At 42.0% G+C, this 13,994-nt stretch overlaps 1 protein-coding gene across 1 annotated transcript in view; it reads right to left on the bottom strand.

Moving 5' to 3' along the window:
* Window positions 1–12,518, bottom strand: part of camkvb (CaM kinase-like vesicle-associated b) — a 45,771-nt gene extending 33,253 nt beyond the window's left edge. Inside the window, exon 1 of the mRNA XM_034121551.1 lies at window positions 12,360–12,518. The gene's annotated coding sequence lies outside the window, so the exon portion shown is untranslated. The remainder of the gene's footprint in view (window positions 1–12,359) is intronic.
* Window positions 12,519–13,994: the final 1,476 nt, after the last annotated feature.

Here is a 13,994-nt window from a genome sequence, read left to right as displayed (position 1 = left end):
TTCAATTATATTAGACATTTGTATGGCTGAAATCTTCAAAACTCAAACCAAAGAAATGTTACTATCACTGCGGAAAAGTCCCTTTAAAATAGATGTATTTTTCATTTTCTCTTGTGTAATGGTTTCCTTTAAAGGAAGTGTGCTGTATCCTGGAGGCTGATCAGTTCTGTGTAACCGTCTAACATACAGTACCTTGATCTGACAGCCACACTCTCCCCTGACACTATTGTGAGCTGAGGAACACATCACAGTTTCAAATAGGTGGTAACTCTGTATTTGAGTGTGTGCCTGGGGGTTGGGGTTGCCACTATAGATGTACATTATGCATGTTAGGATATTTTTACTTGTACAAAGTACTGTGTATGATTAAACTGAATGAGTAAAACAAGAGAGTTAGCTTTTCAACCTCAATTGACATACTGAAATATGTCCTATGCAAATGAGCCAACAGTAAATTGCTGCAAAATCATTAATTAGATGAGATATAACTGGACGGACGCTCCACAGAAAGCTTCGGGCTTAAATATTCAGGCTGTTTGCAGAGGTCTTTAAAACACTGTCAAACCGTGATGACTTCAGACTTGTGCAGTGAGAGCAGGTTCATTTACCGGTTGTGTCATGTTTGAGAATAATAGGTCCCTTTGCTTATTAAAGCTGCAAAAAGGACAGCTCTTGCAGAAATAATAACCACTCCAGTGCAGAATTAAAAATTGGGATATCATAGTGTTTTTTGTCTCTAAAAAAAGAGGTTACGGAGCTCTAGTTTCCACCTACAGAAGCTTAATACTGTAACGTAAGGCTGTTCTGTATTATCCTCCGCAGCCTCTTCATATTTACAAGCTATTCTCTCCGGGGGAGAAAACCCAGCAGGATGAGCGATGCGTAATCTCGCTTGACAGAATGTTCATGAAAATTAGATTTGTGTCACTGCTGTGTGCTTTTGGTCGCCTAGCAAGAAAAGTCAGCCTGCACTGAATCTCTAGCTGCTTTACATATTACAGTAAAGTGGAGCAGCTGTAGTTTGTGCTGTGTGAAGGTAAACGGATGTTTGGAGACACTGCAGAGTTTGGAAAGTTGAACTGTATAACTGCACTGGCTTCAAGTTTAGAGTAAATGCAGGATAACAGTTCAGTCTCCATGGTTACACTGGGGTCACACATGTGAAACGGGACAAGAGGACCGCCTCTATCCATAAGAGGTGACATATTCTTAGCGTAAAAAGGACTTTGCCTGCTGGGAGGACACGCTGTCGCCCCTCAAACCGGGGTGAGAGCATGTGTTGCGACCCATTGTCAGCACTGAAAAATTGAGCCGTCCTGCATATGGCATTGATGGTCCGTTGGATTCACAGCACCGCCGGCCCACCCGTGTGCCCCACCTGCTCCTGAGTGGAGCCTAGCTAACCCGATGCCCATGCTGCTGACATTTCCTGTTGTACATGCGCTTACTACAATTCGTCCCAAAATACGTCATCTAATCAGCGGTTCAGCCAATGCTTAAATTGTTCTAGGCATTCATGCATGTTTCACACCCTCAGTGTGATCACATTTGTCCTCCTCAAAGGGAGAGACAGCATGGTCCAAACCTTTACTAGTCGTGTTCTGCGTTCAAACTCAGCGCAACTATACTTTTGAAGCAAAGTATCTGATATACTAATGAACTAACATTTTTCATACTTCTTAAAAACAAATTCAGTCTCCTGGATAAAAGTCATATTTCGGACCTACCAGTCCACCCTGTCCTCCTCCCTACAGAAAATATATCACCCTATATCTCCTAAACCCTAACCCTAAGTCACCTGACTTCTGGAGTGCTCTAAGCATCATATTGCCACAGACCTGGGACCAGGTTGGCATTTTTCACACAAAACACATAATCCGTTATTGTATGAAATATTTTACGAGGGTGCTCAAAAACAACAAGGTCCATTAAGCAGCTGTACTGGAGCTTTCGATCGTATCACTTTCGATTTTGAGGAAATGGAGTTTGTCCACTTGTCATTGGTTTTTAGATGTTCAAATTTCCATATTAGGGATCGCAATTTTGGTCTGTTGGTTCAGATGTTCGCCTACTAGTTAGGACCAGACTATAACTCAACCACAATTGAAGGGTACAAACAGTCATGGTCCTCAGAGAATAAATCTTACGGCATTGGCAACATCCGGTCTTTCCTCTGGTCCCGCCATCAGGTTTTATATTTGTAGTTTTGAGTGTCTAAACATCATTAATTGGCGTTACATGTATTTCGGTAAAAACATTCATGGTGCGTTAAGTACTACGGCTTTGTGACAAAAATGCAGCCTTCTTATTTACTTGAATGGTAGCCAGTGCGTCTGCTGTTTCATGTCATATGTGACATGTGGCTCTGTTCTAGTTTTATCTTCATGACGACAATGTTCCTGGCAGAAATAACTAGCAACTGCGCAGGCAGAATAAAGCTGTATCGATTGACTCATTTACCTCCATGTCTATAGCACGAATGTGTGCAGGGAGAATTGGAGTTGTAACACTGAAAGCTCAAGGGAATGTTCCTCTGACACACGCTCGACCTTTCTCATATAAATAATAGTTGCTGGAAGACCCGGCCTCACTACAAGAACTTACTATAAACCACAAAGCTGCTTCTCTTCGTCCCACGTGAATGAAGAAAGCCCATCTCTGAGGAATCTTTTTACAGTCAATATAGTAGCAGTCTGCACCTAAATATACTTCCCTCTGTTTCCTTGCTATGTCTAGGCGGTGATGCGGTTAATGTCATTTTGGTACGTTGGCATGCATCAGGAGAGAGTAGAAAGCGAGAGGCTCACACACCACGCTGAGAGAAGTAGTGGCGAGGGGCCAGGTGACTCACAACATGTGACGGGGGGTCAGTGCGGTGGGAGGTGGCGGGTTGAATGACTGAGGTGCGAATGCTTGTCGCTAATGGACGCATCCACCCCCACCCAGCTCTTTCCCTGAAGTATGTGATCATCTCATCCTCAGCCCTGTGTTCTGCCCTAAGCCTTTGAGCCCAGTGTTTAAATATTCCTCTGAGAATGTGGATTACAATAAAATCTTCCCACAGGCAGCGCGGTGGGTGCTACGAGCAACATCTACAGAGAGCATTTTATACACTGTTTGGATGTAAGGCAGCTTTTGCTTTATGTAAAAATCTGAAATGCTTCCTCTTCACCGGCTAATCTGACCATTCTCTGCGCCTGTTGTTAGTTGCCTTGGTTACAAAGTCCTTCAGTGTGACATCATAGTACAGTACTGTTTCTGCTCAATGCGGAGAAGAGCATAATTTGCTTTGGAGGAGGGTGCATGTTGTAAGCTGCATATTTCTAAATTTAGACGCCTTTTCCCCCTCCTGTTCGTGTTGTGGAGGTCCAAAGGTTTGTTTATGTCTTCAAACAGCGAGTAGAGATAAAACATTCATGCACATTACCGCACGGATCAGTGTTACTTTTGTGTCTTTCACGCAAGGGAAGTAAGAACAGTTGTTTTTGAATTATTTTTATTGGATGAGCTCATTAGAGTCTACCACCTGTTCCCTCAGTTTCCCAGTTTCCCTCCTACTAATCTGTTGACAAAGATTTTTACAAAGTGGATCTCATTCAATGTGAAATTTCCGCATCTCGTTAAAGCACGTTTGAGTGTAATTAATGAATCACCTTCAGGGGAGAAACATAATCTTATTGCTCGTTCTTGTAAACAATTTCCTCCCCAAATATCTTTGCTCTGTCACAACACACACACACACACACACACACACACACACACACACACACACACACACACACACACACACACACACACACACACACACACACACACACACACACACACACACACACACACACACACACACACACACACACACACACACACACACACGGAAACACAAAGTGAGACTCAGCCCAGGGCTTAGCACAGTTTACTGTACTACTGTGTTCATCTTGGGATCTTTCCAGGCTTCCAGAGGTGTGGGAAAACTTCTGTCAAAAAACACATATCTCAGAATTATCTTAAAGAGACATATAATGCTCATTTTTCAGGTTCATATTTTGATCCTCTACTCTGACATGTCTCCATGCTTTAAAGTTCAACAAGCTCTTTATTTTTCTCATACTGCCTGTGCTGCAGCACCTCTTTTCACCCTCTGTCTGAAACCAGAGCCCAGTCTGCTCTGATTGGCCGGCTCTATTGTGATTGGTCATCTGCTTAGAGATGTCCCACCCCTTAGCCTATCACGTACAATGTCTTGGAGCGCTAGCCAATAGAAGCACGAGTGTAACATAGTGTTGTCATTATGTTCCGGAAGAAAATGTGTAGAGTGTATATATATTCAGCTTCACAATCCTTTTTGCATCTCATATTGGACAAAAAGCGGACATCTTTACCACGATACCTTCACTGCAAACTGCAACTCACAGAAGAGCAATTTAAATCTATAAATAGGACTATATCTCGTTTAAAACCCCACTTCTTTTCCCTGGCATTTACAGGCCAGATGACACTTGTGCTTTTCAATTTGGGTTTTTATCTTACTAATGTTTTGTATTGTTTTTACGTCATGTAGGAGAGTTTCTCAGTCTGTGGCTTCTGATCTGGTTTCATTGTCTCATGTTTTACATTTGTTTCATGTCCTGTCTGTTTTTTATGTATTTATGCTATGTTTTTATACAGTTGTTGATGCACAGCACTTTGTTCAACTCTGTTGTTTTTAAATGTGCTATAGAAATCAAATTGATTGGATTGGATTGGATATAGGTAAGAGGATTCTGGGATAAACGATCTATTTTAAAACATGAATATGCCGTTGTAAGTGGCTTTAATCGATGTTTCTATAATAACAGTGTATGAGAAGCAGATACTATTGGCTTTACAGGCTTCATAGCTAATTTCAGCTCTTTTGGTTCATTCTCACTGCTCTCAGTGCCAATGTTCACTGCAGCAGGCAGCTTTTTACAGACCTCTATAAACACTACATGGTGAGCCCGAAACAGCAGACAGACAGACACAGTAATCAACTAGCTGCTGAACATAGCGGAGCATTAAGCAGCTAAAGAGATTATATTATCCTCAGGAGTTATTGCAGACCAAAAAAAAAGAGGCAAAAGTGAGATAATACTAGACTTATTTTATCAGTTGGACAGAAACATGACTCAAAATAAATAATAGTTCAGCTATATACTGTTACTGCTGGATGAGTAAAAAAGCAACTGCTTGCTAAGGAGTCCATCATACTAACTTAGAAGTTAACAAAAAGAACCTTCGCTGCAGTTTGAATGCCCTGTTTTACTGATGCAATAAAGATACTGGCAGACGTCCAGAAATGTTATTTGTTGTACACTTGAAATGGTAATTAAACTGTTAAATCATTTGTTTTTATTTGCAGGTGTACAGTATTGTATTGTGTTGCAATATACATTGTACTCTGAGTAATCAAGCCTGCAGGGCACATATGATTAATTTGTGTTCTTTGGAAATAGGAAATGACTTTGTTTTGACGCAGACCTTTTAAGATGTAATATTTAATTGCATTCTGTCTGTACAGAAGTCTCTGCTCTATTACCAAGCCCTTTCTCCCTTCTGATGTTGCCAGAAGCAGAAACTGCGCTGATGTCGGCCTACCTTACAAAAGTGATAAAGCCTTCAGGGTTAAAAACCATCTCAAAAACAAATCATGAAGCCTGTATTCAACCCCCAACATGCTTCCCATCAAGGTGTCTAAAATAGTGCAGGGGTTTATTACCAAAGGCTGATGCCAGAGCGTCATTAAGTCGTGATTCAAGGGTCATCTGAAAGCTCTACCTGTGTCACCACGCTGACAAAGTGCCTGAGCATGAGGGAGCAGCAGCATCGATTGTATTCACGCCAGTTGTCTTCAAGGTCTGTCATGCAACTTTAATGAAAATAGATTCCCCCTGTCCTTCACCTGTGCAACACGGAGTAGAGACCAGTACGGCATGTAGAGGAGACCATATTAAACAGGGCTGAAAATTCAATATCGCATGAATCATGTCAAACACAACCTGGAGGCTTTCATTTGTTTATTTGCACTGATTTTGGTTAGTAACAGAATATGTCGAATTTCAAAACATTTCATCAGTTGCAGAACCAACGCTGCAGAGTTGTTGCATAAAATGTCACCTGAGAAATTACTTTGCGTACTGAAATATCAAGGAGTATGCCATCTTATTTCTCAGCGAACAGCACAAATCAATAGTTATACCTTCTGTCCGTCGCCAGCCTTTATCAAATCAAGCCCTGTTACCTCTGCTACTGTGGAGGAAAGAACTATAAGCGAACAGCCGGGGGGGAAGAAATAAGTGTCGATGACAGCAAGGCTCCACATGGGAGGCCCATTACTCCTAATGTACGGTGGAAAATGAAAGCATGTGCGGGATCGAGACCATAGTAACGCCACCGCATGGCTGTGCATTAGTGACTCGCTCGCGAATGAAAATGTCTACAGTGGCAGCATGAATCAATGTGAGGTGAAATATTAACTCACTTCCATTTAAAATTCCCCTTCAAATTTTCTATTTGTGGATGCTGTGCTGTGTGGCTCTTTGAAGCTGCATGGTGCCAAGTAACCCTTGCACAAAAGATGAGGCCAGAAAACACTCCTTTTGTTTTTTATTAGCTGACGCTTCCATCGCCTTAATCGTGATTGACGACATTGATTTTATTTGTTTGAATTGACACTAATTGTTTCCTCCTCTGCCACATGTCAGTACAGCATCACTGCAGCTGTACTGTACAGTATGCTTCCTCTGATTCAAAACATAATGACTTAAGACAGACTCAGCGTCGCAACTTGTTCCCAGATGCCTTTGACAAGAAGAACAGAATAGCACAGATGATAAAACGAATCCACCGTTGGCTGTGTAGAGGATATTTATTCATTTTCCCTCTCCAACGCTAAATCGCAAACAAATTTGGCAAGACTGCAATGTGGACAGTTATAGGGAGCTAATGTATGCTTGTAGGCTATAAAGCTGTTTAGTTCCTTAACAAACATAATTATTTTTACCCAACAAACACATAACTCCAATTGAAGAGGCCGCTGTGTGTTTCCAGTGAAACCAAAAGTCAACGCTGAGTTATTTGAAGTTCCGCAAATATCCGTAACGTACTTTGTCACATATAGGCTACGTAACATAATGCTTATGACGTACAATGTGTTGGATGGCTAGCCAACAGAAGCACAAGTGTTACTTGGTGATTTCACTATATCTTTGCAGACCATTTGCATGCACACAAACCTATATAACACACTACAGGAAAGGAAAAAACCCAATAGGGCCCTTTTAACATAACTTTGTTGCCTTGATCTAATTGAACTGCGACCTCTAAGTTAAGGTACGTCGACATGTTGATCTCCTTCCACAGATAGGACTCTAACGTACACACTCATTGGTCGTATAGGAGGTTAGGAACATACAGACTTTGTGATGGTGTGGTTTGGAAGATGTGTTGTTCAAGCATCAAGTAACAGTAATGCAATGATATCAAAAAAGATGACATCTCCTCTACTGCTGCATCGAGTGTGAGTGCATTTTGGGAAGACCTTTTCCTGCATTGTCTCTAAATCTGTTTGCACAGTTGACTGCACAACAGCTCTATTTTTCTACAGAACTGTTGACTGTACACTACCCGGGGGGGAGTTTGGGGGATTGTGGCTACTACAGACTTCACATGCATTCCCTCATTTGGCGTCTCCTTAAAACCATCCACCCATGGGGAACACTGAATCATTTTCATCATTGTCTGCCATGAGGGTTGTGATGAAATAGGGATCTGAGTGATGCCTTTGTGTCGAGGCAGTGAAGTAAACTGACACACATTATTCATAAGTAACCACTTTGTGAATGAATGAGCTCTTATTGCGAGGATGTTGACAATCAAGCAGTAATGTATGCATACGCTTCACGTTAAGCATGCTCACTTTTAATGCATCCATCATCTCCGTCACCAAGGGGAGCATCTTCTCTTTCATGTTGAGATTAGCAGCTTAATGTCAGATGTTGCATGGCACCGCTTCTTAGCGGCTGCTACAGGTATGACTGCAGGATTTATTCATCGTAGACCCCACCCCCCCCCCACCCCCTCATTTTACTCTCACTCAATGCTCACAGCACCATATTGATCCTAATGGAGATAGTGTACAAAAAATAACCAGAGTGTTGCTGCAGTTTGTCTCTGTCTTCATGGTGTCACTTATTTCTTGCTCGGCTGCTTGAGTCATGCGAGGACAGCGCCCGGCCCGGCTTTGATGAGTGGACAGCAGCAGCAATAAAACGTGGAGAGTCATCAAATTCAGACCATAAATAAAAAATATCCCACCCTAAATCAGAGATAATGGTTAAAGCCTTGAACTTATGTAGTGCTGAACGTCTACGGGATTTATTTAGTTTACAGGCTGAGCAGAAACTCGTATTTACTGTAACGCAGCCTACACACGGCGGCGTGCGTTGCCGCTTGGCGGTGGGCGTGTCTTGAGCTTGGGGAGTTTACGCGAGCAACGCGACGAACAACCAATCACATGAATCTCCCGTGTCTCTCCCCAAGGTCTGGAAAATTGAAGAAGTGACCAGAAAGTCAGGTTTGTCAGCTGGAAAAAGCGATGTCTATTATTTTAGGTACTAAACGAACGGGGGCTTGCAAAACGTTTAGCTGCTGCAGGACACAAGAGTTTGCGGAAACAAGACAGGAGTTGATAATTGGAAGGGGGGGTCTGTGTAAAGTTTGTGATGGGAAGGGGGGGGGTTTCTGTTTGCAGCGGGGTAAAAAGGCTTTAAAAAGGCTCCCGTGTATGAATCTCACCATAGACATTAATGTCTAAAAAGCGATTTTTAATTAATGTCTATGGTGCTATTTTATGCAACATTGCATGGTGGCTAAATATACTGGCTATGCCTGCTGTCCATTCAAACGAAGTACACTGGATATAAACTCCCCAAACAGGCGAAAACCTACCAGTTTCACCCACTGTCTCTGCCACCTCCCTCCATGCCTGGCTCCTCCGGTTTGTATCCCGGTAGGTGAACAGGGACTGAAAGCACCGGGTGATTCCCTACCGCTACGATTATTTTCTCCTCCATTTTTTGGCATATGCGGAAATGAACTGCAGTCTGGCTCTCCCAGCATACACGCGGTTTGATTGGCTAGCGCTTGAACTGTCAGATTTGCATACGCGGGATTTGATTGGCTGACGCCTCCGCCTCAGCTTCAAAAGTAGAACATTGCTCTACTTTTGCCGCGAGCACCGCGAGAAAAGCTACGCTTTGCTCCCAGAATGCAGTTCGGCGAATCGTGACGTCACCCCATTCAAAGTGAATGGGCAGAAGCGTTGAAGCGTCAACGCACGCCGCCGTGTGTAGGGGCCGTAAGGCATCACATTCATACTTTTGCATGACATCACAATTATGAAACGGAATACATCTGCAGGCTGTTTGAGAATGAGCAAGCATGTATCACGTTGTTTAGTTTCCTCCCATGCTGTATATTTCTGTCTTTGTTTTCAGCCTGTTCGGCTGAAAACAAAGACAGAAATATATAACAATCTTTATTTATGAGTGTTATGATAAGTCGATACAGCAGCCAGCCTCTGCAGTATCCGCTCTCTCTTTTGATTCTCCTCTTCAAAGCGAGGGACCAGTCCACACACTATGCAGTCCTCATAAAATAGCCAGTGCTTTCTTATTAACTTTAGATCTAACCCTTACACACTTGAAGGATGTTGTCTTGGACTTAAGTCAATACACTCCCTTCTCTTGTATAATACGGGTCCCTCACTCATACACAAAGGGCCGCTACTCTTATTTCCTCTCAACACAGGCAACAATATAAAGAAATAGCGGACTGGGAGCACCTCTGACCCTCCGATAATGGCAGCAGCAGCACCGCCTCCTCCCTATCACAATTCCTGTGCTTTTAGTGTCCAAATATGTACTTCAATCTCCACAGAGAAAATGACCCTGCCTCCACACAAAGACTGACACATAAAAGTTCAAATGAATCGCCTCGCTGCAGCCACAGTCTCTCCGCTTGTATAGAATGTATTTGATAAATGAAAAGTAGACTCATCTCAGATATTGGATAATCTCTCTGGCCCTCCGCATGATATCTGCGCTGTAGTGTGTACCAATGTATTGCCTTATATTGCAGCTCAGTGTGTGTTTTGATCAGGTGCTCAGCATACTTTTCTATGTGAGAGGACACGGGAAGTGTATCATGCGGCTCTTACACAGCAGCATCAGCGTATGAGGGCACTCAAAGCTCCCATTAAAATTTTAATGAGCAGAAAAAAAGGCTCAACAAGGGAGAGGAGAAATATTTGTGTAATATCATAGAGACAAAGGGTACTGGAATATTTATTGTACCGTTTTAAAAGAACCGCAGGACCAGTGAACGCATGAAGTAATAAAACAAGGGCTATCCTAGGCTAAAGAAATTCTTAGATGATGAACAATCATCAAATATGTCAACAAATTGATAAAATATCTGTAAAACGTAGTTCTTCCACAAAAGCTAATGCAAAAGCAGCACTTTAAATGCTGTAGTTGCCTAATTTTCTTGGAAATAAGTTAGTTTTCATGAAAAAAATGACTTATAGAAATCATTGTCGACTATGACCAAAATTACACATTTGTCGAGTTATCGGCTAAAAAAGGAGCAACCAAAAGAATTGAATATTGATTCAGTGCTTCTAGAGAAAGCATAGATCCTTATTGATCCCACAGCTATACGGGATAACTGTACTCAACTGTCCTATGAGTCATTTACTTCCATTTATTTATCCCTGTTATTCAAATTACTCCACCAGCATTCACACATTTGTACATCTGCAGTCACACTTTTGAAAAGCACTCCTCACATGTCCTCCTCACAGTTCTGCACCGTGCCGGCAGCTCGCACACAGACTCCAGAGCAGATGCAACACAAAGTTCGAGCCCCGGGGATCTAATTGTGTGCAGATTGCGAGGCTATGTGGTAATCTGCTGCACTTTCCTGTATCTACTGCTGCTATGGGGCCACCTGGGGGCCACCTGGGGTCCACCGCGGGTCTGGACCCCTTCTGGGACTCAGCAAATCATTACATACAGCTCACTGGTGACCCCTGCACGCATCCCTAATCTTAAACAGCCCTATGGATGTGACATATGGACCAGTGGCATTTACCTATAATAGTCTAAATGCCTCCATGTTTGACTTTTCATCCTGGCTAAATCCAAAGGTAAAAGACCTGCCCTTATATCTAAATGGAAGATTAATAATGATTAATGTCATGAGGCAGATTGGGATTTGATTATTCTAAGTCTCATTAAATCCTAGAAGGAAATGTCATAGTGCTCTCTAATGTTCCTGTGAGGACGGGAGCATGCCAGAGTTCAGAGAGATTAGTGTCAGTGTCTTACAGTAAAAACCGTATCTTTCCCCTGCATGCTGATGGTGACGTGAGTTATTCCTCATGATCTGAAGCATTTGAAGAATGCAAAACACATGTATTTTTTTTGGCACATTTCCAAAAAGCTTAATCATTTGAATGTCTCCAGAGCTCATAAGTGCATGTTGCATTTGATGACCGTTAACCTCGAAAAACCCACTGGAAATTACACATTTGACGGGAAGTTAAAAGGGTATTCAATTTACATAATGAGGTTTTAGGTTTTGATCTGCCACTGATGGGAAATAAAAGCATGCCTGAGGTTTTATTAAGTCTTCTTTAACCCCGGCCATTGTAGATAATGCCAGAAAACATTACTGACCTTTGACATGACTGTATTATAAGTTGTTCCCTGTAGGAGGCTCACCATAAGTCACTTATCCTAATATGTTAGAATATTGCCTCAAAGTGGCTTCAGCTTCCCCACAGAGTTGCAGCATCAGCACTTATACAGGAGATGAGGATGTTGTATAAACTTCTAGAACAGTCCATGAAAGCTGAAATACTATTAGTGCTGTAAGAATTTAGGATAATTAGGGTCCGATGTCTCTATTCATTCATAATTCATACCCACAGTAATGCTGCAACTGGAAAAGTTTGACAATAAAAAACTAAATCTCACAGTTAGTCTCAATTTGTATCAATGAATGCTTTAGTGAATATCTTTAGATTAGTTTTTGTTGCAATACACTGCACATCTCTAATATAAAAACAGGTTTATTTTTACGCAAATGGTGTCACTCTAAGATCTAGGCTGTAATTGACGCGATATTGCATCAAGCCATTCTTCTTTATCCTGTGACATTATGTAACAAACTTATGGATAGAATAAAATGCTTCAACAGCGGGGTTTTTTGTAATTGATCGAGTTTTGTGCATTTTGAAATCAGATCGGCTGTATTGAGAAAACATCACAACTTACCTTGACACCAAATTGCGCCTCTGAACGTATAGGATCCAGTGACTGTGAAAGTCGAGTTTTGTCCTCGGAGAACCCCCCCTACTCCGGTAACATTAACCGCTCCTGTGAAGTTTAAGGCAGATTAAATTAAAGTACTTCTTCTTCTACATCAAATTCTTGCGCTCCTGCAGCCTGTAGTACTGTAACATCTGTTGTGCCTGTGCGCGTCGAGCTCTGCGCGAGGAGGAGGCGAGGGGAGGAGGGGGAGGAGAGGGGGGGGTGTTTAGTGTCCAGAGCGCACAGCGGATAGGACAGCGCGCGCAGGAGGAGAGGGTCAGATAATGAGCGCGAACAAATCCAACTAATAAGGTCTGTTTGTATCAGCGTGCGGTAATTCAGCATATAGTGGAGGGAGGATGCACCTGTACTCACTTTGAAGCCATTTTAACCTGTGCAGCAAAATATAGTTTAAAGATGAATCTAAGTAGCCTATTTTATTCACTTTACCTCAAATGGATGGAATATGTGAGATACATGAAAGACATTTGCTGTGTGACATAAAGTTTGCACATACTTGACATCATAATGTGCCTATAGTTTCATATCAACGCGATACTTTTAAAATGATGGGGGTTAAAAAACATCCATCCCTCCAAAATATCCATACCCTTATTTGTTCATGTAACTGTAAGGTACCTTTTTTTGTATCCTGGAACTGAAGGTACTGAGTCCTGCAATGTCTTATTGGTAAATAATGTATATCATATCGTATCATATTATCAGCCTGGCTGCAATAGACTCTTTTAAAGCAGCTCTGAATGTTGACTGTGAGCAGCTCAACACAGGACTGGCAGGAAACTGAAAGTGCACAGCGGTGGTTCCCTCCTGAGTGCCAGCTGGTGAAGGGTAAACCAAAGGAAATCAAAGAACCAGTGCTCACCAGGAAACTAGACACTATTTTATTAATATAATAAATTGAAAACAAGAAGAGACAAGGTTTACGCTTTCACCGTCTGCTTTACTGCCATCCTGGGCTGTCAGATTGGTTCTATTGCTCTTTCTTTTCTCAGACAATAGATACATTTGGACACTGGGCAAGTAATAAAAAAAAATGAATGGAAGTTTTTTCATATAAAATACTTATCAGTTAGAAGCTCTGTAGATTGGATTTGAAGAAATCATTTATTTTGAATTTATCCAATAATTGTTTTATTTAAAGAAGCCCTGTTGTGCATTTTTTGGAGTTTTCCCTTTCCTGTAGTGTATTTTATAGGTTTGTGTGCATGTAAATGTTCTGCAAAGGCTAAAATCCCAAAGTTCCCTCCAGAGGGAGTTTTTCTCCCACACACTCCCCTCCTGAAACGCCTCCATTGGACTCCTTTGTTTACTTTCCTAACGTAGTGACATCACTGTGTAACAATTGCGTTTCTATTGGCTATAGCACTCCAACACATTGTACGTGATAGGCTAAGGGGGGGGACAGCAGTGACCAATAACAACAGCGCCGGCCAGCTAACCAATCAGAGCAGACTGGGCTCTGGTTTCAGACAGAGGGTGAAAAGAGGCGCTGCAGCCCATATATGAACTTGGAAATTAGCATATGTCCTCTTAAGGGTGATTTCACAGCTGGAGCTTTCAGCTTCGGAACATTTGATT

The sequence above is a fragment of the Trematomus bernacchii genome, unplaced genomic scaffold, assembly GCF_902827165.1.
Source record: "Trematomus bernacchii unplaced genomic scaffold, fTreBer1.1, whole genome shotgun sequence".
Lineage (NCBI taxonomy): Eukaryota > Metazoa > Chordata > Actinopteri > Perciformes > Nototheniidae > Trematomus > Trematomus bernacchii.
Note: the sequence above shows the minus strand (reverse complement) of the source record. Positions and strands in the feature narration are given on the sequence as shown.